The sequence below is a fragment of the Lissotriton vulgaris genome, chromosome 10 (assembly GCF_964263255.1).
Source record: "Lissotriton vulgaris chromosome 10, aLisVul1.2, whole genome shotgun sequence".
NCBI classification, from domain to species: domain Eukaryota; kingdom Metazoa; phylum Chordata; class Amphibia; order Caudata; family Salamandridae; genus Lissotriton; species Lissotriton vulgaris.
The window spans coordinates 731615252-731639831 of NC_141698.1; positions in this window are offsets into that span (position 1 = coordinate 731615252).

Sequence of the window (24580 nt, forward strand, 5' to 3'; positions counted from 1 at the left end):
TCTCTCTTGCTGCACTATGCTCTTCGCTGGGGTCTGTACCTCTTGTAGTCAACTCTGTCAACTGTGACGGTTCAGTACCTACAGTTGACTCTCTCACCACCATGCCCCCAGCAGACAAGTGCTGTCCCAGTAGCTTGTGGGTCCCCAACAGCATGGCTAACCTGATCCCTCTGTCTCGCTGTTACCACTGGAACATCAGGAACAGGCACTGTCATATCATTAGAGGGACTTGGGACTCTGCAAGTGTGGCTGCGTGCACCCAGTTTGGGAGGCCCCCGCACTTGAAAAGCGGTGTTGGTGACTAAGATCACGTGGAATGGCTCCTTCCAGCGAGGTTCCAGATACATTTTTCACGTGTGTTTCTTCACCATTACCTAGCCACCCGGACTGAGGACATGGCACTGCTCCTGTTGGACCGCAAGGGCAGCTTCTCCAACCTAGTGAGAGTCAGAACGTACCACATCAGCAAGGTCCTGGCAGTGGTCCAATATATGATTGTTAGAAATGGGGTAGCCTGGCGGGAGCGGGTAGGCTAAACTCGGAAGCAATGTGTAAAGCATCTGCGCAGTCCACACTCACAGGCGACACACCAGGCACACTACACACAGCGAATCCAACCAGGGCCCAGTGAACAACTGATGTACATGCACTATTGTTACTGTTGTTTATATTGATAAAAGAACTAGAGGCCTTTGGATCCAGAGACAAACAGTGGCAAAAATATCAAGACGCCACAGTGAATCTAGGGGGTTGTTTACTAATAGGTCTTTGACTATTGCTTTCACGTGTAAATTATGGTATGATGAAATGTCATGTATGTGTTTTTCTTTGTCCTTAATTCTAAAAAGTGGAGCTGTTAATATATGTGATGAAGTGTTATGATTAATTGTTTTTACTTTTCCTTTTCAAAGAATATTTCTTTGAAATTTTAAACTGTGTTTTTCAAGCGCTTATCTTTTTATGTAGATGTTTTTTATTAAAAATAGATTGTGAACGATCCAATTTTGGTGTGGAAATTAATATGTATTCCCTATAGTGTAGTGTACTAGTTTTCCCTGTTTAAGTCTGTATGTGTACCTATAGTGGTATGAAAGTATAACGAGTGTTTACCCAGGGATTTCCTTTTGACTTATTGACACTACAAAAGAGACTCCACACCAGGTTATGTGAAAACAGCATATGTATTATGCAAAACACAATAGAAGGCAATCACAGTTGTAAAAGCACTGTGCTAACTGGCACCAGGTAGTCCTTTACAGGGGGAATTATTTACAGGGCAGGGCCAATCAGGCCGCTGCAGAACCATCACCAGCACAATTAGGATAAATGAAAGACCAGCAATAATAAATGTATATCAGCCAGTAACATCTGGCAAGATATTGAGCTAAGCATCATGGCTATAAGTATTAGGCATAAAAATAAAGCATCTTCATAATCTAGTTTAAAGCATGGGCAACCCATTAGGCCGAAAAAGACATTCTGCATAACCATATTCAGATGGGGTATAAATCATGAGCATAAATCACATTTTCATAAATCAGAGTAGGCCTAAAAATATTCATGGGGCATAGCACATTAGACAGAACACCAACCATGTATGTATTGGGGGAAAGAAACCCTTAGGTCTAAATCCCATTAGCATAAACAGCCTTCGCAGTGGCATAACCCAAAAATATCATGGCCTGACGTTAGGCCTCATCACATTAGGCATCCCTGTAGGACTTTTCATGAACAGGAATACACTAAGCATTGAAATGCATTAGGCATGACCATCAGCATGACGGATACACCGTATTATGCCTAGATTCAACATAGCAACCCTTAGGGAAAAACTGCACATATTATAAATGCCCCACATGCAGACTAGTCTTTGGCACCACTGTGCCTGGGGATCCCCTCTTCTGGGACTCTAAACAACAGAATGCGCCACACGCTGCAGTGGCCCACTGTCCAGTGGGGCAGCTGTGTCAAGTAAATCAGTACTGGACGAGTGGGGGCCCCTCTCCTGGGACCCTCAGATCCGCAATGCCCCAAATGTTGCAAATGCCCACTTTCCAGCGGGGCAGTTGTGTTAAATAATGTCCGTACTGGGCAGTACTGGGGCCGTGGAAGCCCCTCTACTGGGACTCTCACATTAATAATACCCCCAGAATAGTGCAGCTGCTGATAACTAGTGGTACAGCTGAGAAGGCCAAAACTGGCACAGCTTGCACTGTGCTTTCTACGTCCCACCTCGGGACTTCCAGAGAAAACTTGCCAAACAGTGCAGCCCACAAAACACTGGCCCAGCTGGAGCCCCCTCCTCTGGGTCTCGGAAAATACAGCAATGCCCCCTCTGTGCAGCTGCCCACTACCAGGCGGTGCAGCTGTGCGGAGCGTTGACACAGGCCCTCCGGGTGCCCCTCCCGGCACCCGCGATGCTCCCCAGAGCCCCTCACTCACCGGGCTGTTCGGGGACTTTACTTCTTTCTCCTCCGGCCACATACGGGACTATCTCTGGTCTTGGGAGCCCCGCCTTCCATGCTCTTCTCACTGGTGCTCCACACAAGGCGGGGTAGGCTCCCGCCTCGACCCAGGCTCCTCATTTCACCTGGCCACTTCTGTACGTAGCAGAGTCTCCTGCAGGGACGCAATGGCAACTCACTGGGCTCTTCCTCCACAACAGGAGCCCCGCCGATGACTGGAAGTACTTCCTCTGGCTTCTGGCTGGCTGCTGGGCCCACAGTCAGGCAGAGGCGCCTAGCTTCCTGGTCGGACCGGTACTTCCCTCCGGGTCGCGGCGGTGATTCTCCATTCCTTGGCGGCAATGCGGGGTAGGCTACCGCTCTTATTGCGCTCAGCGGCTCGGACCGCAGCAGTGATTTTGGCTGTTTTGAAGTGTAAGGTGGGCTCCTGCTGTTTAAAGCAGCATGAAAAGTGCCACAAAAACACCGGGTGGGCACCAGTGATAACAATAAGCACAAATGCGGCATACATGTGGGGTGGACACTCGCTTGCAGGCAACACGGGGGAAATCTCATGCTGGGATTCCCTCCCCCAGACTGCGCCACAGCGCGTTGCAAAACATGCACGCTTCTTTCACCAATGGGGTACAAATCTAGCGCTCCTCTTCTGGCAATCACGAAAGAAGTGTCCACGAGGCGCTAGAGTGCTGGCAGGAAAGTACAGTCAATTAAAATATAGCGCTCACATGGCGCTAGGGGCTGGGAAAATATAGTCAATGCAGGGCAAGATAAGCAGGCAGTAGGGCAGCTCACCCAAAAATGAAGCAGCAGGTCCTGGGAACAGTCAACCCCCATTAGGATGGCAATCCTGCTAGCGCAGCAGTCTCCACTCCAGCAGAGTCTCTCCTGGTCCTATAGAAAGTCAGAGGGGCACAATTGGGCACAGGACGCAGCACACAGGGTCCAGTGGCGGTTCCTCCTGGCAGAGTGTCCCCTCTACGTCAGCATACTCAAGCACAGAACTGACCACATGGAGTCCCAGTCCTCTATATATACACTTCTCACATCCACCTGCCAGAAAGGGCCAGAAGCTTCTAGAAGGTCCTCTGGGGAAACCGGCCCCAACTGGTTTAGGGGGAGGTGTAGAGCACCCTGTCTGCCAGGCTTCCCTCCAAAAGCTGAGGGGTGTCAGACGGACACACCCCAGGGGGTGGAGCCAGCCTTGGTCACTTCGAGCACTAGACCGGAAACCCACCTCAGGCTGGCACAAGCACACCGGCAGGGTGACCGTTTAAAAGTGACATTTACACAGTGGTCAAAATAAACCTGCGTACACCATTGCGCAGCATTTAATATTTGTATTTCAGACACATACAAAACATGGCATATATATTCTCTACCATGGGGGATCCTAGTGTAAGCCTATGTGAGGCAGACAACACACACACCCTGCACTGCTAACCAGCGCTAAAGTGTTCAGAATCCTGCAACCACCAATTCCACAACAGCAAAAAGGCAAGGGGGAAGGCAAAACGTTCCGGGATGACCCTGCAAGCAGGGCCAAGTCCAACAATAATCATCTGTAATATTGACTAATGTAGTAGCAGGAACGGTGGCAGCCTCATCACACATCCTATGATCACTTCGCAAGGCGGCCAATTCTGTCCTCTTATCTTGAATACTTCTCAAACTCATCAACAAAAGAGACAATGCCTCTGGTCATTTCAGAGGAGTAGAAGCACATATGTTCACCAGTCTGGGTGTGAGTGTGCTATGATCAGCTCTAACACCTACAATGGAGCTTCTGCTCAAACTGTAATGATGCTCATAACATTTTTAAGACCTCAATTTTAAATGAAATTAGTTCTGCAGTCTGACTCAAGAAAAACCAGAAATTTGAACAGCAGAATCAGCTCCTGTAACAGCAACTTTGCCTCAGTTAGACTATCATTCCTACAAATAGGATAGGTTTCAACCCATTTTGAGAAAATGCACACAATGACCTAAGCATGTCTTAAACTGTTGCAAAAGGGCACCTCTGTGAAGTCCATTTGCAGTTGGTTGAATGGACCTGTAGATTTGCCAATGTGATTCATGGCAACCTGTGTTTTTCTTCCTGGGTTCTGTTGCTGACATATTTCACAATGATGGCATAATGACTCTGCGGTTACACTAAATCAGGGATTGTACCAAACCTGTTGAAAAAGGCACGTTGTATCTTTCCCACCATGTGCAGGACCATAATAGTGCCTCACCATTGTTAGGTTTGAAATTCCCATTCCTGCAATGCCCTCGTTTCATGCTATATTAGGTTAGCAGTGCGTGGCTAAATAGATGCCAATTGTGTTCATGTTATGCAACTCACTGAGTTACACCCGTAATGTGCAGGCTTCAGTTAGCAAGTGTGACTCCATTTTGCATTTCATAATCCCTGCTAGGCTGCTTAGACTGTGCCCGAGTTAGGCCTAATTGCTCATATTGCTTGCCTCAGCAGAACACTGTGTTTCGTTATTATTTTCTGTTCTGTCCAAGGCAGTTCTCCTGACTTTCTAATGAATAGGCCATTCTGCCCTCTCATGCCTATCTGAATGTGAAGTTTCTGCTCCCACGTTAGGAGATTCTGAGACCCAGCACTGTAGCCTTGAATCCCTGATAAAATGTTCCCATCTGGCAGGTGTTAGCTCATCCTACTGTGCCCCTTTGTTCATGTCCGGCCTAGGCCGGTAGTTTCCCATTGTGGGCGTGGTTGGAAGCTTCTCAGGAGGAATGAATATCCACCGTAGACGGTTGGGGGGCCAGTCCCTCAGCAGACATCTTAGGGTGCAGGTCACGATGGACTCCTCTGCACAGCATTGCTAATAAAGATGTAAGTTTGTATTCTCTACTGTCTGAGCGACTCTTCATTCTTGGGAAGGCATAGCAGGTGCTTGTAAGTTACCCGGGCGGCCCTCAAGGGCCACTTCCTTCAGTTGGTGCCCAAACAAGGACCCCGCACGGTGATTTGCAGGGTTGGGGGTGTGCCTGATCGGTCTGGCAGATCGGGGTACCCCACACAACCAAACTTGGATCTCGGGCTTCTCTTCGTCTAGTGGTCACCGGCTTGGGTCCTGAGAAGAGGAAACCTTGGAGTTGACTGTTTGGTCCGAAGAGTCTGCAGTGGAGAATAATTTGACTCGACCTGAGTGCACCAGGTGAGTGATTTGATTCTTGGAAAAATGGTGCCATTCTTGAATGGCATGAGTCTGCGAGCTGTGTCTTGATACAGTCTCCTGACTCTCTTGCTTGAATGGCACAAGCCGACGGGCTGTGTCTTGGTACGGTCTCTTTCGGCTGTCTTGGTTTGAACTTGGTGGGTTTGTGGACCCTTTTTGAAAGGCACAGAGTGTTTGTGAACAATCTGCCAGGCCAACTTGTAATTTGTTTTTTTTTAGAAAAGGCATGTGGCTAGAGCCTGTCTTCTTGAACTTGATACAGTCTCCGGACTGCAGTGGGCGGTTTTCGGATCATTTTGTTTTGGAACATGAACAATTGTTCTCTTGTTTATTTTCTTTTATGATTTTCTTTGGTGTTATATTTGTCTGTTGGAGACAGTGTATGTATTTTAGATTAAGATGCCTTGTTTAAGTAAGTTCTGATGTTTTGGATGTCGATGTTGTTCTACTGATGCTCGATTGGAAGAGAGCCAGCCTGCACATCCGGAGGGTTCGCAAAATCTTGACGTATACATCAAACGCAGTATTGAGCCTATTATGTTTAGCATGTTGTGGCATAAATATATGGGGGGCAATGCTGAGTTACAGTGGCCACTTACTGGGCAGAAATTCAATTTCTTGCAGGATAAATTGTTCCCTAAAAAGAGCAAGCAGTCGATGTTTGATTCTCTAAGAATGTGGCAGAAAGAAGCACAGAAGTGCCGTATGAGATCAGACAAAGAGGCTCGGAAGAGGCAGAGGCAAACTATAACGCAGAAAGCAGTGGCTTATGAGAGGGAAAGGGTAGAGAAAGGTATAGAATGTGTGGATAGAAAGTTCTGATTACAGGATAAATGTTATGTTACTAGAGAGGAAGATGATGATTTTGTTGAAGAGCTATTGGATTCTCGCCCTCCTCCTCCTTATGCCCCTGAACGGATATACCCGATAGTCCCGAAGTCCCAGTCTTAAGCCAGAGTGCCGCTATCACTAGTGTTTCAGTTTCTGGCTATTGCTTCAGCCCGGCCCCACTTGCTTCTCCTCTACCCACACCTGTCACAGGGGTGGGAGCCATGAGCTCTCCTGTCCTGTCTATTAGTTCCATTACAACTGCTACACCCCCTTTCACTCCTACAACCCTGTCTCCCTACATGATGGTACCTGTTTCTGCATCTGCCCTTTTCCCCTTGGGTGTGACCCCACAAATACTGCCAAATGTTGAAATGCCTGTGTGTGGGATGCATGAAACAAATTGGGCAGCAGCGCAAGACCACATGGAGAAAATGTTGGTGCATTCTGCTGTGGGTGATGAAGTAAAGCAAATGGTGGCGAACCAAGCAGCTCAGTGCCGATCTATATTGTGGAGGATGTGTGAAGAAAGATTATGAGCCCTTCTTACAGCAGCATGCTCTTAAGCACATGTCGGCCACGCTAATAGGACTGTGGGAACAGTGTTTTCAGGGTGTTGCGCCGCTGATCATCTATGACATACGGGACAAAGTATATGCTACAGGTGTGGCTCCTAATGAGGTTTTTGCCAATGTAACAACACTGGTGGAATACCGTGGCAAACTGCTCCAAAAGGTTCCGACAATATTGGCACAGCACCATATGAGGGAGGTCCATCCCATTTACCATCCTGAAATACCAGAACTGCGTAACTCCAAGGACACGGTAATTATACCACAAGTTGATGCTCGGTTCCAGGAGCAGTGGATCTATACTCCTTGGAAGAAGAGTGAGGACCTACCCCTAAAGAGTCAGCTGCCAGACCCCTGGACAAACCCCACTGCATATTATAAGGAATTGATCCAGGTGGCCTCCTACACCGTGATGACGTTAGCTGATATTGAATTGTTCTTTGGTCTGCTGGTACTGGTGAATATATGGAGGCAGGTACATATGCAGGATCATGCTTGGAGTTAGGTGGCACATGGGATGAGATCATGGCATGGGATAAGGAGCATAAGCCCGGCAATAAGCCGAAAGCGGAGATCCTAGCTCTACTGGGGTGTATTATCACCTATATGCACTCACTTATCCCGCCAAAGAGAGTGGATTGGGATAAGTTGACTGCATGTCATCAAAAGAAGGATGAAAGTGTGTTGGATTTCTTTCCTAGATTTGAAGGGGTCTTTCTCAATTTTAGTGGTCAGGACCTGTCACAGGAGGGTGGTGTTTGTTAATAGATTTGTCACTAATTTGCTTCCCGATATAGCAACCAGGTTGCAGGCTTCGGAAAGTACTTGGACGACATCATCCCCGTCGGTGAGTTTGAGTATGGCACAGTACTACAAACATAGAGAGAATGAGGACATAGAGAAGGGGGAGAAAAAGTCAAAGGATTTGAAGACAAGGGTGTTGATGCAGCAGGTTGCAAGCGGGAGAGGCAGAGGCAGAGGTTCGGGCTCGGCTCAATAGTTACCTAGGTCTACTAGGGGTGGTACCTCTAGTGCGCCTCTTGGGCTTAACCAATGTGAATATTGTAAGCAGGAGGGACATTGGCTGAATGATGTCCAGAGTTATTGCAGAAAGGTGAGGCCCCGAGAGGTCGAGGATTTAGAGGACGTGGACAAGGGGGAGGCCAAAGGGGGACACAGTCAGAGGATACATCGTACAATAGGCAGAGTGTGAACTATTTTGACTGCCCCTGAAGTCTACAGTACTATCGCAATGACTATGACATGGATGAGGTGACAGAATTGTCTCACATCTAGGACAGCCAGGGACAGGGTATAGGGACCAGTTCTGGTGCCTATTGATCAACGCGGACCCTACGTCATTGCTTATTTACAGGGCACCACAGAGAAATTTCTCGTTGATACAGGGGCTCTGAATAGCTCTGTTTTCCGTTCACTGGTCCCGGGGGAAGCTCTGTCTGGCCAAAATAATGTTTCAGTGAGTTTCTCAGGTGTGCCGATTGTTAGCCCCATTTCCAAAGCTCTTGCCTTGACTATTGGTCCCTTCAGGGTTGATTCGCCATTTTTATTGACGTCCAATTGAGTGGGAGAATTTGTTGGGACTGGATTTGTTAAAAAGGTTACATGTGACCATATTTTGTTCTCCTGATGGTGTATATATGACTATTTTGCTACAGGTGGCCTGTGCAAAGCAATGCTTTGCAAAAGATGCTCCTCTTCCCACAGAGCTCAAGAACGTGCTCCGCATATTGTGGGCTACAGGGGAAAAGGCCTTATTACAAATAATACAGGATTTGATTAAGTCTGGACTGGTTGAAGAGACAGTGGTGAATGTGTGTGTGATAGCCCAATTCTTCCTATTCTTAAAAAGACACCCTTGGATTTTTCTGATGCCCATCCTGACGTTTATCGTTTTATGATTGACCTCAGAGAGGTCAATAAAATAGTGGTTCCCCAGTATCCTGTGGTCACAGACATTACCACGATCCTGACAATGATTCCCCCATCAACCAAATTAATTTCTGTGATTGACTTAAAGAATTTTCTTCAGCATACCAATGCATACAGATAGCCGATATCTGTTCGGGTTTGCAATAGCCAGTCAGCGCTTTAGGTTCTGCCTTGCTCCACAAGGCTATACAGAAAGTGCTAGTATTTGTAGCCAAGCCTTGAAAGCTCAATTGGATTCCTTGGAGCTTCCCCCTGGTAATGTGCTGTTGCAGTACGTTGACAACCTCCTTGTGGCTTCGGACACTGAGGATGGTTGCAAAGAAGCCACAGCTAAATTTTTGTTGCATTTGGCTCACCATGGACACAAGGTGTCGCTTTCCAAATTTCAATATTGTCGACAGTAGTTCACCTACTAAGGTCAACTACTGTCAAAGGATGGTCACAGACTAATACCTGAATGCATAGCTGCTATTACTAATATGCCTGTTCCTTAGACCCAATGCGAGGTATGCGCATTCATTGGGTTAACATCGTATTGCCGGCACTGGATCCCTAACTACTCCCTCCTAACAAAACCCCTCCTTTACCTGACCTCCAAAGATGTGCATGAACCCCTGCCTTGGACGCCTGCATGGCACCAAGCTTTTGAGCAATTAAAGGTTGTGCTTTTTCAGTTTCAGTTTCAATCTTTATTTCGACCATTTGGTCATAAAAGATGCACAATACAAAGAAGGAAAAACACATATTCAAACAACTTTACATTTAAAATATGGCTACACAGAGAGAGTTCAATACAGGGATAAACATCTTTATAGTGAATTTAAAAAAGTTCAGTCACTACCCAACATTCTTTAAAAAACGGTTTCGTGTAAACCACACATTGGTTAAAAATTTAGAAAGTGCAAAAACAGTTGGGCCAGTAACATCAGTTTTTAAAACCCTGTACATTGGTGCGTATTCCCTGCCACCCATGTTCCTTATCAACGGAAGCAGCCAATACTTTCTAGCTGCCCTATAGGCTGGGCAAAAAAAGACCACATGCAGGTCGTTCTCCTCCCTATCCTCACACACAGGGCAATACTTGCTGGGGGCAGCCGGCGACCATCGACTAGTAAAAGACCGGAGGGGTAGCGTGCCATACCGCCACTGGAGATACAGTCTTCTTGCCAGTAAGGGAAAAATAGGGTCCAGAACCTTTTCAAACTTATAAGTGTCCTTGCTTTGCAGGAACACGGCTGACAAAGACCCGTCTGGTTGGGCAGCTATAGCCCCTGCCAATTTATGTTGGTAGTATAAATTCGACAGAGACTTCTTAGAAATATTGGGTGCTGCCGTGGCCGGGTCTGTCCATAAATCAGGAAGCCCCAAATCCATGCAGATGGCTTGGATATTTTTAACCCAGGGGACACTAAGCACCTTGGGGTGTTTCAGTAATTCGACCAATTCAGCCCTGTAATCCGTGAGATCGTTACTACTCCATAGCCTGCGCCAGAAGGCTATGGGTCTCAGGCCTATCTCATCCGCTAGAGGCCGTAATCCTAAATCAAGCCTCAGTGGAAGAAGCGGAGTGCTCGGGGGGAGAGCAGCCACCCTTCTTACAAACTTGTTTTCTGTTACAGAAAGGCTATGACAAGGCATATGCCCCCACAGTTCAGCCCCATACATAAATGCTCCCCTCGCCTGGGCCTTATATATCTGAACTAAGGCGCCCAACGGCCGGTACGTCGAGCCGGTCATAATTCGTGCAATGCCCCCAGTAGTTTGCACGAGTTTGAGGTGTGCTTTTCTCTGGTCCTGTACTTGATACTCCTAATTACCAGAAGCCGTTTGTGCTCTACGTGCATGAGGTGAACACTTGCATGCTTTCAATCAATCAATCAATCAATCATATCATTTGTAAATAGGGCTCCCGGTTTTCCGTTTTTATGGATATTTACATATAAATACAGACGGAAATCTATATTTCCTTTGTCTGTATTTATATTTAGAAACGGCAAAACACTGGCAAATGTTGCCGTAATGCAGCTGCATGCTGTTTCCTTTGCACGCCCCTGGGATTTCATTTTAATCCCTTTCAATCACGGTCCTTCAGAGCTCTCATGTAGACCCTGCCCTCCACCACCCTATGCCCCGGTGGCAGCAGAGGATCGTATTCTCCATCGTCATGTGGGTGAGGGGGAGGTGGAGGTTGTTGTCCTTGATAATTACTGTGCGTGTTGAATACCACAGTGTGCCTTGTGTCCCATAGTAGTATCATTAAGGCTCGGAACCTGCAGTGTCTCAAGAACAGAAAAGCTTAAAAGTTTATAGCGGGGGTAGAGGGAAAGGGCCCGCCGTCGCGCCATTACATGATTGCCTACTCAGCATGAGGTTAACAAACTGGGGGGGGGGGCGGGATAAGGGTCAGACTGACTCGAGAGCCATGATTCTGTCCCCCACCTGCCTTAACACAGCTCCGGCCTCACCCTCATAGCAGCATCTTGATTCCGAGGGCATCTTGTTCCATGATTCATCAGGGTCGCCTTTCTGCAACCTCCGGAGTTTCAAAGAAATGAGAACAACCCTCATGGCTCACCTTGAGTTTCGCCGGAAGATAAGTATCTATTGAAGTTTGAGGGAATTAAGCTTTTGCTTTACCTCCTCAATGGATATCTGTATTTCTGCGTCTTACGGGTATAGTAGGGACAGATCATTATTCTGGATGACTGAAATGTTAGATGCCTCGCTTTACAGGCCTCTCAAACATTTGCATCTCTGTCGCAATAATTAAGGATCCAGGCGATTGGAGGACGCGCTGGGTGCCCGTTGGGGGCTCTTGACCAATAATTGTGTCAGGTCATTACAAGCTTAACTCCTTACATGTAAGAGTAAAAGTAAAAGACACGGGAAAGAAAAGTTATGAATAAACCACCCCTCTTCCCACCCCCACCCACAATCCACACCAGTCAACCCATTCCCCACCCCATTTCCAAGCCTCAGAAGCAGAAAGCGTCCTTGGTTGCCTCTCAAGATTACACCTATAGCGGTACTTAAGGGGTGACGTGCGGTAGCAGTCAATCAAAGTTCGGAAAGTCCTGTGAGCTCACACTAATACCTGACCCCTTTGTTTCCTAGGAGAGCGGCGATCCTCCTCACACGGAGCCTGTAACTCACCGTGCGTCTCACAGGCCTCAGAGCACAGGTGGTCTGACTTGGTTATCATGTGGCCTAAGAAGAATAACCTGTCGAATGCACTGTTTTTAAACACATTGCACAGAGGCAACGTTTCTTTCGTCCACTTTTTGCTTATTTTTCCAGTAGCGCTATACATTAGTCACGGGTAGTAAGCGCTATATAAATGCAGTTAGTAATGGCTTCTTAGCAGCCATGGAGTTTCTGTCATCAGCAATTCTCCTCCCTTTTTCCACAAGAGTAGTTCAAACATGAAAGGCAAAATATTATAGTTTGCAACAAAGGACTACAAAGTGTAGGAGTCATATGACAACCATACTAGTAGGCAGCATCCTTTAATATTGATTGGTCTGGAGAAACAAACTCAGAATGTAAAACTTAATACCATTGTTGGGGAGTCTCTTTAATAATCAGAATTGATTTCTACCCAAATGAACCCTTTTTGACACATTAGGATAATCAAAGACTGGAAGAAAAACCATAACGCTTTAACTTATACATTGAAAATTGCATACAGCTCTTACGTGACAGTTAATAGCTCACTGTTCTATGTTAATATTTTAACTTATTAACTGCAAGTAACAATAGGGTCTCTCTGACAAAAGCAGTAACCCACTGACCTATTTACATTATGTGTACCTCTCGAGAACTATTATGGAGTATTTTCTGTTAGAAGCCAATTACATCTTGGAACTAGTAACTTGTGTTTTAATTTTGGTTTCAGGTAGTATTTTATTCTTTTTAGAATGTCTCCAAAGTCTCTTGAAATGCACATGTGCTTGTACTACAATGGCAAAGTTTTCGAATTAATGTATTGTGTTGACCAATAATAACCGGGCGCTGGTGTGCATTTTCAATTTAAATAAGTGCAGAAAAATTCTAGCTGTAGCAGCGTCTTTTACTTGTGGCAAAAATAAATGTGGATAAATACAGCAAAAATGCCTAAAAAATAAATATGGATAAATACAGACGAAAATGGCAAAAAAATAAATACCATAAAACCGGGAGCCCTATTTGTAAAGCACACTACTCACCCATGAGGGTCTCAAGGTGCTGGGGTGGGGAATGCTGCTACTGCTCGAAAAGCCAGGTCTTGACGAGTTTTCTGAAGATCAGTAGGTCTTGGGTCTGCCACAGGTGGAAGGGGAGGGTGTTCCGGGTCTTGGTGGCGAGGTGGGAGAACGATCTGCCACTGGAGGTCGCTCTTCGGAAGTGGAGGACTGTGGGGAGGGCGAGGTCAGCGGAGTGGAGTTGGCGGGTGGGGGGTGTAGAAGCTGAGTCGTCTGTTGAGGTACATTGGTCCGGTGTTGTGGAGTTCCTTGTGTGTGTGGGTGAGGAGCTTCAAGGTTATCCTCTTGTTGACCGGGAGCCAGTGCAGTCTCTCGGGTGGGGTGTGAATTGGCTGCGGCGAGGGATGTCGAGGATCAGGTGCTCAGAGGCATTCTGGATACGTTGGAGCTGTCTCAGGAGTTTGGCCGAGGCTCCTGCGTAGAGGTTGTTTCCGTAGTCCAACCTGCTGCTGACGAGGAGCACTCGTTTCAGTGGGGAACCACTTGTAGATCCTGCGGAGCATGCACAGGGTGTTGAAGCGGGAGGAGGAGACGGCGTTGGCCTGTTTAGTCATGGAGAAGGTGGAGTTGAGGATGACCCCTAGGTTGCGTGCGTGGTTGGCTGGTGTTGGGGCGGTACCCAGTGCGGTCGGCCACCAGGAGTCGTCCCAGGCCGAAGGGGTGGATCCGAGGATGAGGACCTCCGTCTTGTCCGAGTTCAGCTTCAGTCGGCTGTTCCTTATCCATTCAGCAATGGCCTTCATGAAGATTGTTTTTCGCGGTGTGGTGGTCCTTGGTGAAGGAGAGGATCACCTGGGTGTCATCGGCGTAGGACATGATGTTGAGGTCTTGCCAACGGGTGGCCTGGGCAAGCGGTGCCATGTAGATGTTAAACAGAGTTGGGCTGAGGGATGAGCACTGGGTACGCCGCAGATGATCTCGGTGGCTTTGGAGCGGAAGGGGGGAAGGCGGACACTCCATGTTCTGCTGGAAAGAAAGGAGGTGGTCCAGTACAGGGCCTTCTCTTGGATCACGGCATTGTGGAGGCGTGTTCGTAGTGTGTGGTGGCAGACCGTGTCAAAGGCGGCTGACAGGTCCAAAAGGATGAGGGCCGCCGTTTCTCCGTTGTCCAGCAGGGACTCGATGTCATCGGTGGTAGCAATGAGGGCAGTCTCTGTGCTGTGATTGCTGCGAAACCCGGACTGGGAAAGGTCCAGGATGTTGTTCTCCTCAAGGTAGCATGTCAGTTGTTCATTGACGGTCTTCTCTATGACCGGGAACGGGAGCAGGGAGATGGGCAAGAAGTTCTTGAGATCTTTGGGGTCCGCCTTGGGGTTCTTGAGTAAGGCGTTGATCTTGGCGTGCTTCCAGCACTCCGGGAAGGTTGCTGTCTCAAAGGAGGTGTTGATAAATTTTCGAAGACGGGGTGCGATGGCTGTGCTGGCTTTGTTAAAGATGTGGTGTGGGCATGGGTCTGACTGAGATCCGGAGGGGAAGGTGTTCATGATCTTGATGGTGTTGTCGTCATTGATGTTGGTCCAGAAGAGCAGGTGATTGGTGCGGATGGTGGTCATGGGGGAGGAGGTCTCAGTGGTTGTCGGGGCGGTTGTGGCGTTGAAGCTGTCGTGGATGTCTGTGATCTTGCGGTGGAAGAAGGTGGCCAGCGAGTCGCACAGGTCTTGCGAGGGTGGGACGATGTTGGTGTTGGAGCTGGGGTTGGAGAGTTCCTTCACGATGTTGAAGAGCTCTTTGCTGTTGTGTGCATTGTTGTCTAGGTGGTCTTTAAAGGAGGCCCTTTTAGCAGATCTGATGAGGTGATGATGTCTGTGGGTGGCGTTCTTGTGGGCTGCGTGGCTGTCCGGTGTTCGTTCACGGAGCCAGATCCTATTCAGCTTTCGGCAGGTTTGCTTGGAGGTCCGGAGGTCTTCAGTGAACCAGCTGGCTTTCTTGTTGGTGTGACTGTTGGACGGTTTTCTTGATTCGGTCGAGGGTATTGGCGCAGTCGTTGATCCACTGTCTGAGGTTGCAGGCGGCGGTGTCGGGGTCAGTGGGGTCAGCGGGTGGACTCTGGGCGAGGGTGGTGGTTAGCTGGTTCGCAGTGACTTTGATCCAGCAGCGGCGGGGTATCTGTTGGGTGCGGTGGTGCGTGGTGGGTTTCTTGAAGGTGAAGGGGATGCAGCGATGCAGCGATGGTCGGTCCAGTGGAGTTCGGTGGTGTGGTTGAAGGAGACGTGGGGGCTTGCGGAGAAGGTAGGGTCAAGCGTGTGACCTGCAGAGAGGGTGGGTTTTGTGACGAGTTGTCTAAGTCCGAGGGTGGCTAGGTTGTCGATCAGGGTGGTGGAGTTGGTGTTGTTGTTGTTCTCGAGTGGAAGTTCAGGTCCCCAAGGAGGATATAGTCTGTGGAGGCGAGGGTGTGTTTGCTGACAAAGTCAGCGATGGAGTCGCTGAACTGTGGTCGGGGTCAGGGGTCTGTAGATGAGGGTTCCTCTGAGGGTGGGTTTGGGGGTCGGTGTGGATCTGGAAGTCCAGGTGTTCGGCAGTGCTGAGGGTATCGTCAGTGTTTGTCGAGACTCTGAGAGTGTCCCTGTGAACGATGGCGATTCCTCCTCCTGCGCTCCGTTGGTGCGTCCCTGCGGGTGATCTTGTAGCCTTCCGGGATGGCTATGGCTATATCGGGTGCCAAGGCGGGGTTCAGCCAGTTCTTCGTCAGAAAGGTGATGTCTGGGGAGGTTGAGTCGAGTAGGTCCCAGAGTTCAGCGGTGTGTTTGCGGGCGGAGCGGGTGTTGAGAAGGATGCATCTGAGGTGGTTGGATTCTTTCCTGGTCGGCAGCATGGTGGGGCGGATGCTTGTGAAGCTGCAGTTCCGGAAGGTGAAAGCTCCGTGGGTGCGCTTCGGGGCGGCCAGGAAGCAGGTGTGTGCTCGTCCGGTGTTGAGCACGTAGAGCATTCTGGCATCGTAGCAGTTTTGGGCGTCGTGGCGTTCGTGGGGTGCAGGGGTCCTGGCGCTGGGCAGCGTCCTGGCGCTGGGCGAGGTCGAGGCTCAGATGCGTTTGCCTTCAGTGCACCTGCTGCACGGCCTCCATATGAAGGGATGTGGGAGGGAGGAGCAGCTGGGAGGCAGGAGCAGAGAGGCGAATGGGATTGCAGGGGTGGGGCCGCAGGGACGCAGCGGCGGGAAAAACGGGCGGGCAGCGGGAGAACTGGGCACAGGAAGGAAAAACAAGTTTAGGCAAGAAAACAGGCACAGAGTAATAAAAGCTAATCTGGGCAAGAAAGCAAGTTAGGCACTGGGGAAAAATACAAGATTAGGCAAAAACAATGCAGGCAGAGCCGTGCAGCAGCATGGGGAGCGACCTGCCTGCTTTCTGTTCTAACACAGCGTTTTGGTGGTAAGCAGAGACCCTGCGCCTATTTCTCCGCCATGCTCGATAATGTCGCTAGAGCTCTCCCGAACTGACTGAGAGCTACCGCAGCGGTAGCAGTTTCCATCAGACAATCGGCAGGGCTCGTCCTTGATACTGATCGAACAGTATTGGTACCACATACTGTTGATACGCTTTTGAACAAGACAAAGACACAGCACCTTACTAGTGCGCGTGTGACTGGCTATGAATTGACCTTGTTTGGTCCGCACATTACCATCAAACGATGTGCTACTCTGAACCCAACCACGTTACTACCCCTCCCTTCGGACGAAAAGGACAATTATGTCCATGACTGTTTATTTCGGACTGAGGAAGAAATGAAAGGACGGGTAGACCTGACTGATGTTCCCTTATCTGACCCCCCCAAGAAGAACTATATGTTTATGGATCTTGCTTCAAGCTACCAGATGGCACCACCACTGCAGCCTATGCAATCACAACATTACACACTGTAGTTGAGGCATCCCGTATCACACACCAATCAGCCCATGCTGCAGAGTTTTTTTCCCTTCTAAGGGCTTGTGAGTTGAGTGAGGGACTGGCTGTTAATATCTACACCGACAGCCAGTATACCTTTGGGGTGGCCCATAATTTTGGGCGCCTCTGGGCAGAGAGAGGGTTTGTAACATCGCAGGGACTGCGAATACAGAACGGCCCATTGATACATAGATTGCTGGGTGCACTGACACTTCCCGATAAGTTAGCAATAGTAAAATGTAGCGCTCATGAAGCCATCACAGATGATGTTGGGAGAGGAAATGTGTTTGCGGACCAGAGTGCTAAGGAGACAGCTTGATCAAAGATGAAAAAGATGTTTGTGGCGGGTCCCACTAGGTGGGTTCCAGACAATGGAATGTTCGAGGACACATTGGAAAATGTCAGGGAAATTCAGGGCGAGGTGACTTTGGAGGAACTGGCAATGTGGGAGGAGAGGACAGGTCGTTTGGATGATGATGGGTGTTAGACTGACTTGTCTGGAAACAGTGATGGTAGCTGCCAAATTCATACGTGCTCCATGTTGTGACCATGGTCCATGGCACAGCGCATGTTAGTGCCAAACGAATTTACAAGCTACTAGACCCAGTATGCCAGAATGATAATATCGCTAAAGTAGCCACACAACTAGTGAAGCATTGTATCATTTGTTTGAAGCATAACCCTGGGAAAGGTACTCCTACACCCATTGATAACTTTGCACCGCCTTCCTTCCCTTTCAAGGTTCTCCAGAGGGATTTCATTGAAATGGAACGAGTGAATAACTTGAAGTATGTGCTGGTAGTGATTTGTGCATTCAGTGAATGGAATGAGGCTTACCCCACTAAAGAGAATACAGCTATTGCAACTGCACTTTTAAAAGAGTTCTTCAAGCGCTATGGATTGCCACGCATGATTTGGAGTGACAACGGAAGTCACTTCAATTCGAAAGTCATTACATTGGTGTGCAACAGCTTGCATATTAAGCAGAAGTTTCATGCAGCAAGTCACCCCCAGTCAGCAGGTTTGGTTAAAAAGTACAATGGTACTCTCAAGCTGAAACTAGCAAAAATTCAAGAACGCACAGGACTGCGATGGCCAGATGTGTTACCCTTGGCCTTACTATTTACCAGAGTGACAGCGCATTCCAGAACAGGGTTGTCCTTGTACGAAGTGGTCTTCGGACGCCCCGCTAATGTTTGGGTTGTCCCAAGACCCAAGCGCTTTTCCGAGATAGAGTACCCCCTGCTTGTAGACTATCTGTACGAATTGTCTAAAGATTGTCGTTCTCTTCACCAACAGATACACGCCACATTTGAGCCAGTACCAGAGGGGCCTGGGCATTGCATACAGCCCGGTGATTATGTGCTGATTAGGAACTTCCAGCTGAGAAACTGTTTGGAGCCAAGGAGGAAAGGGCCTCTCATCGTTCTACTCGTCACTCACGCCACAGTTAAGGTAGACGGCAGAAAGCACTGGATTCATGCATCACACGTGAAGCCGGTGTCTCTCCCGCTCCCATATGACAAATGGGTCAACAATGGCATCGCTGATCAGGAATTTAAGATGGTGCCACGCTTTGTTCACTTCTCTGATGCCCGATTGAGGTGGGCGCAGACGGATGAGGAGAGTAACACAGTCCTGTTTGAGGCGATTCCCCCGGAGATAAGGGCTGCCTCGGATAACTCTGTTTCCAATACACCCAACTCTCAGTCTTGATGCCCACCTGACCCTGAGTTTCTGCCCCTTTTTGTTGATGAAACAGTGCCTGGAGTGATGAAATAAAACTTGAGGCCCCAATAGACGGACGGTGCACCAGCCGAACAGTCTAGGAGATAGGGAAGGAATTGAGCCTAGGGCGCAGGTGCTCTGCTTAAGGTGCCTGTATTAGACTAGTGTGAACTACACTGATGCACTGCCCTGGACACTGGATAAAATAGTTGAGGGTACTTGCTCAGGAGGCAGGGTGTCCTATCCTAAAAGAAGAGGATTCGTTTTTCGGCAAGGGCTGCGATCGCGCAGCTCCCCCGTGGGAGTGCTTCAAAGCACCATCGTTGATGAACAATAGAAGTCTACCAGTGAGGCTCTGAAAGACACTGGGTGACATTTGCCCCCTGGTACCGTTGTTGCAATAGTGACCCTAGCCCGTGAATATTTCTTTTTCCTTGTGACACACATAAGTCGCCCTTGAAGTTTTCCAAATGTAACCTCGTGGTCGTCCTATCTCTGATGAGGAGTAGCCCTTTGTGGCTCCACGTCCCACTTCAGATTGGCTTGTCTGGTCCCCTTGGTCCACTAAGAGTAAAATAGTGTTTGTCATAATAATTAGCTTTCCCTGCTAGTTGTATTTGGGGTGATGCCTGTGCATGCTTGGATAAGTACTATGCCTGCAGCTCCTGAACATATTTTTGGTACCTTAGCGCAAAAGAGCAACACACTAAGTCCAATGTTTTCATTCAAATGTTGCACCAAACACATGTTGTTTATAATACAACGAAATGTTGGGTGAATAGGTTGTTACCTTCTGTCACGCATCGAAGTAAGAACCTGCTGCCTGTGCCCTTTTCCTATGTTAATAATTGTGAGGGATAGTTGTGAGGGATTAGTTTGATCCGCCCATTCTATCAAGTTGATTCATTGGAATGAAGAGGCATCAGTTCCCATTCTAAGGTAATGAATGTGTATTACCAACATAGGTCCCCACCTGGTGCTTCCCCTGGTGATGGGTGGTTTGATCGAGTGTTTTTAAATTCTTGCCTCAGGGCTGCAGATCAAGGTAGGAAGGCAAACAGAACAGAGATAGCTAGAGATAGGTTTTCCCAGTTCTTTGTATCGGAATATTACCAATCCTTCCAAGGACATCATGTCACTGAAGATAAGCCCATACCCCTGGCAGTGGTAGATGTACTGGCTCCTTTTTTGTGTTCAAGGGGCCGGAGACATAGAGGTGGGGGACAGTAGATGCAACACCATTTCTATATTGAGGATGCCCAAAAGTCTACCCTTGATCCCGCCACCTAATGTTTATTTTGTTTGTGGTGCTCATGGCTATGTGTGGCTCCTGACGGATGGTCTGGGCGGTGCTACCTTTCTTACCTCCTTCCCCAGTCTATATAGCCCCTCCCAACTACCACAAAGCTCATCGCCTACAGCGTAGGGGTGTTCTAGCTCCCCGAGAGTAGTCAATACAGACAATATTGATCAGACAGATACTTCCTTACAGCAATTCACTGACATAATGAAAGGAACTTTGCCATTCTTGGGTCCCATGTTCAATAGCCATAATATTCGGCGCCTGACCAGAGAAGTTGAGGGAGTCAGTAATACTACTGCAGGTATATTCACTAATATTACAGTCAAGCTTCAGGTTACGAGGCTCGTTTCTGTTCAAAATTGGATGGTTTTAGACGTGATTCTGGCTGATAGGGGTGGAGCCTGCTGCATCATCGGCAGCAGTTGCTGCATGTACATTCCTGGTAGCGCCCTGTTGGAAATGGCCATTTTTGCAGGGTAATCATCAAACATTTTGCTTCTTCCTCCTTTATTTTTCCTGATCTGTGGTTGTTGGCAATAGGACACTCGGCACTTTACCACTGCTGATCAGTGCTATAGTGCATATGCTCTTTGTGTAAATTGTTATTGTGATTGGTTATCCATGAATGGCATACTTGTTTTATCAGTAGGTCCCTAGTAAAGTGCACTGGATGTGCCAGGGCTGGAGATTCAAATGCTCAAAGGCTACTAGTGGGCCTGCAGCACTGAATGTGCCACCCACAGGAGTAGCCCTAAATGGTGTCTCAGGTCTGCACCGCAGTGCCTGTGTGCAGTTGCTAACTGCCATGCTGACCTGACCAGTGTCCACACTGGCCAGGCCTTACCCATCCCTTTCTGTACACATAGACACCCTTATGGAAGGCCCTAGGTACCCCCCTGGGCAGGGTGCAGTGTATGTGCAAGGTCAAGCATGTACTAGTGTGGGTGACATGCTCTGGTAGTGAATTACAGGCATTGTTTGTTTTTCACTACTGAAAGGCTATCTTGCCCATAGGGTATAATGGGGAATGCTGTGCATAATGTTTACCTGCATATCTTCCCATAGGATCAAGATAGAAAATTAAAGTCTGGTATCCCTGAACTTAGAAATTAATAACACATCTTTTAGGAAGGATGGTTTTTAAATCCTGTGTTTGAAAAGTGCACTTTTAGAAAGTGGCTGTTTTCTTGTCTGACCTTTCAGTGTGCCTTGGCCTGTTTGTGAATTGACTGTCTGGTTTGTGAGTGACAGGGGCTGGGGTGGCTCACAAAGGCTGAGTGAGTCATCCATAGGCTGAATAGCTCCATCTGCATCTTGAGTGGTGGGAGGAATAGCACCTGGGCCTGAATAGGACTGTGCCTGCCTTCCACAATGCTGGCTCCACCTCCTGCTGGGCGGCTGACGACTCTGCCCATCTCTCTGAAAGGAAGGAAGAAGTCAAGTAAACAAAGTGCTCCAGAACTGGTTCTGACTAAGCCAAGGCCTCTCTGCCCTCAGAGAACAAAGAGAAAAGTGGTATAAAAAGGGCTACCCAGACTACAGAAAATTAGATCATCCTGGAGTCAAGAAGGAACCTCTGCCAAGGAGAAAGCTGGAAGACTAAAGAAGAAGGACTGTCCTGCTGTGTGCTTGTGGACTGACCTTCAGTTGCTTTGCTGCCAAGGAGAGGGGAAGGACTTTGCTGTGTGCTGTGTTCCCTTGCTTGAAGAGATCTCCAAGGGCCTGAGGAGAGCTGGCTTCCTGTTAAGAAGTCCCAGGAACAAAAGGACTTCACCAACAGCTTCCCCCTGAACTCTGCTGTAGGAGTTCTGCTCTTCCTAGAACACTTGATCCAATTGTGGGGCCTCTGGAAGTTGTTCCTGCTGTTTGGGAAGCTAGACAAGGAGAAGAGAAGACAATTTGCAATTTTCATGCATCGCTCGCTTGTGGAGCGCATCCCCGACAGTGCGAGGAAATTCTCGCCGCCAGGAAGATCGAGATTGTCGCAACGTCTTTCATCGCTGGGTGCGATCGCCGCAATCTTGCTTGTGTACCGCATCACGTCGCTGCGAACATCGTCGCAGAGCCATCGCATCGAGGGGCCGCGAGAGGAGATCAACACTGCGTTGCGCATCGCCGCTGCACCTGAGATTGTCGCCATCCCGAAGATCGTCGCATCATACCTGTGCGATACGCTTCCTACCAAATCTATGCACCGGAATCATACATGGTATCGCATCCCTCCCTACACAGACCGGATTGGTCGCAACACGCCCGCTGCATGCAGCGGGGCTGACGCATTGCTTGTTTTTCAACGCTTCAACTTCCACTTGGAACTTTTGTCGCATCTACAGGTACTTTGGGCTAAACGTGACGCAACTGTGAATTATTTTGATGCAAACCCTATAACTCTTTGAAAATCATATTCTTGAACGGTGTATTTTGGATTTTTGTTGTTTTGGGCTTGTGTAGTTTAGATAAAGATACTTTATTTTTCTAAACTGGTGTGGAGTTCATTTGTGGTGTTTTCACTGTGTTACTGTGAGTGTTGGTACAAATACTTTACACATTGCCTTTGCTAAGCCTATCTGCTCGTGCCAAGCTACCAAGGGGGTGAGCAGGGGTTATCTAAAGAGTGTATCCCCCTTGCCCTGACTAGAAGCAAGGGTCCCTATTTGGACATTGGTACCTACTTCTGCCAACTAGAGACCCTAGATCTAACTTGCCCCTACTGTATACTCTGCAATACAGAAATTGCACAGACATGCTTCAGAAGTCTACCAAGATAATAGTTCTTGGTCCCTTACAGGGTGGCTCTGGGGTCTATTGACGTCATTGGGTTGGAAGATACTAATTGTGCTAATAGCTATCGCAGGTGTCATCTTAACATGTTGCTTATGTATTAACTGCCTTCCAGCATGTTGCACTTATTGTGTGAGAAAGCTCACCCCTACTCCTAGGTCTCAGGACGTGATAGTAAAGTCTATACTATGATGATGCAGGGTATCCAGGATCTGATGCTCATAGATTATGGCATTTTTGAATATTAGTTAAATTTTCATATTAAGTGTGTTGCTTTCTTTCCCATTGTTAAATGATTGTCACATGAGTACCTATGCATTTGCCCCTCCCTTAGAATTGTAAAGACCCTATCGGATAGCCCAAAAAACATTTAGCCACTTCTTCTAAAAGGAGGGTATGTCAGGTTCAAAATTCCCATTCCTGCAATGCACTTGTTTCATGCTATATTAGGTTATCAGTGCGTGGCTAAATAGATGCCATTTGTATTCACGTTATGCAACACACTGAGTTATCACCATAATGTGCAAGCTTCAGTTAGCAAGTGTGACTCCATTTTGCATTTCGTAATCCCTATTAGGCTGCTTAGACTGTGCCCGAGTTAGGCCTCGTTGCTCATATTGCTTGCCTCAGCAGAACACTGTGTTTCGTTATTATTTTCTCTTTTGTCCAAGGCTGTTTTCTCGACTTGCTAATGAATAAGCCATTCTGTCCTCGCATGCCTATCTGAATGTGTAGTTTCTGCTCCTACGTTAGGAGATGCTGAGACCCAGCACCCTAGCCTTGAATCCCTGATAAAATGTTCCCATCTGGCAGGTGTTAGCTCATCCTACTGTGCCTCTTTGTTCATTTTCGGCCTAGGCTGGTAGTTTTCCATTGTGGGCGTGGTTGGAGGCTTCTCTGGAGGAATGTTTATCCACTGTAGACAGTTGGAGGGCCATTCCCTCAGCAAACATCTTAGGGTGCGGGTCATGATGGACTCCTATGCAGAGCATTGCTAATAAATATGTAAGTTTGTATTCTCTATTGTCTTACCAACTCTTCATTCTTGGGAGGCATAGAAAGGTGGTTGTAAGTAACCCGGTGGCCACTAAGGGCCACTTCCTTCACCATTGGTGAGAATAAGCTATCAGGGATTACTGGTCTGACCGGAGGCCCTGGCCTGGCAGTACGGTCTGGACTGATCCCATGGGGCACAGGGTCAAGACAGATTGCATATGGCTGGGTCCAAACTGGGGTGGCGTAGTGGGCAAAAGAACAATGGATTTAACCCAGATCTTTTGACTGGGGGAGAATGTTTGCATTGTCAGCATTCCTTCCATCATTTGTTTGCTGTAACACTTTTCGCCCTAAGTGGGATGAGTATGCCCAAATGTGGGTCCCTTGCTCACTGTGCCAATAGATTCAAGCTAGCCTGGCTAAAGAAGGGTGACATACCCTGAAACCGGTCCCAGGATGCTTGTTTCCGGTCCAGGGAGGACCTGGCCTGGCAGTTCGGTCTGGACTGGTCCCATGGGGCACAGGGTCAAGACTGATTTGCATATGGCTGGGTCCAAACTGAGGTGGTGTAGTGGGCAAAATAACAAGGGATTTAACCCAGATCTTTTGACTGGGGGAGAATCTTCGCAATCTCAGCATTCTGT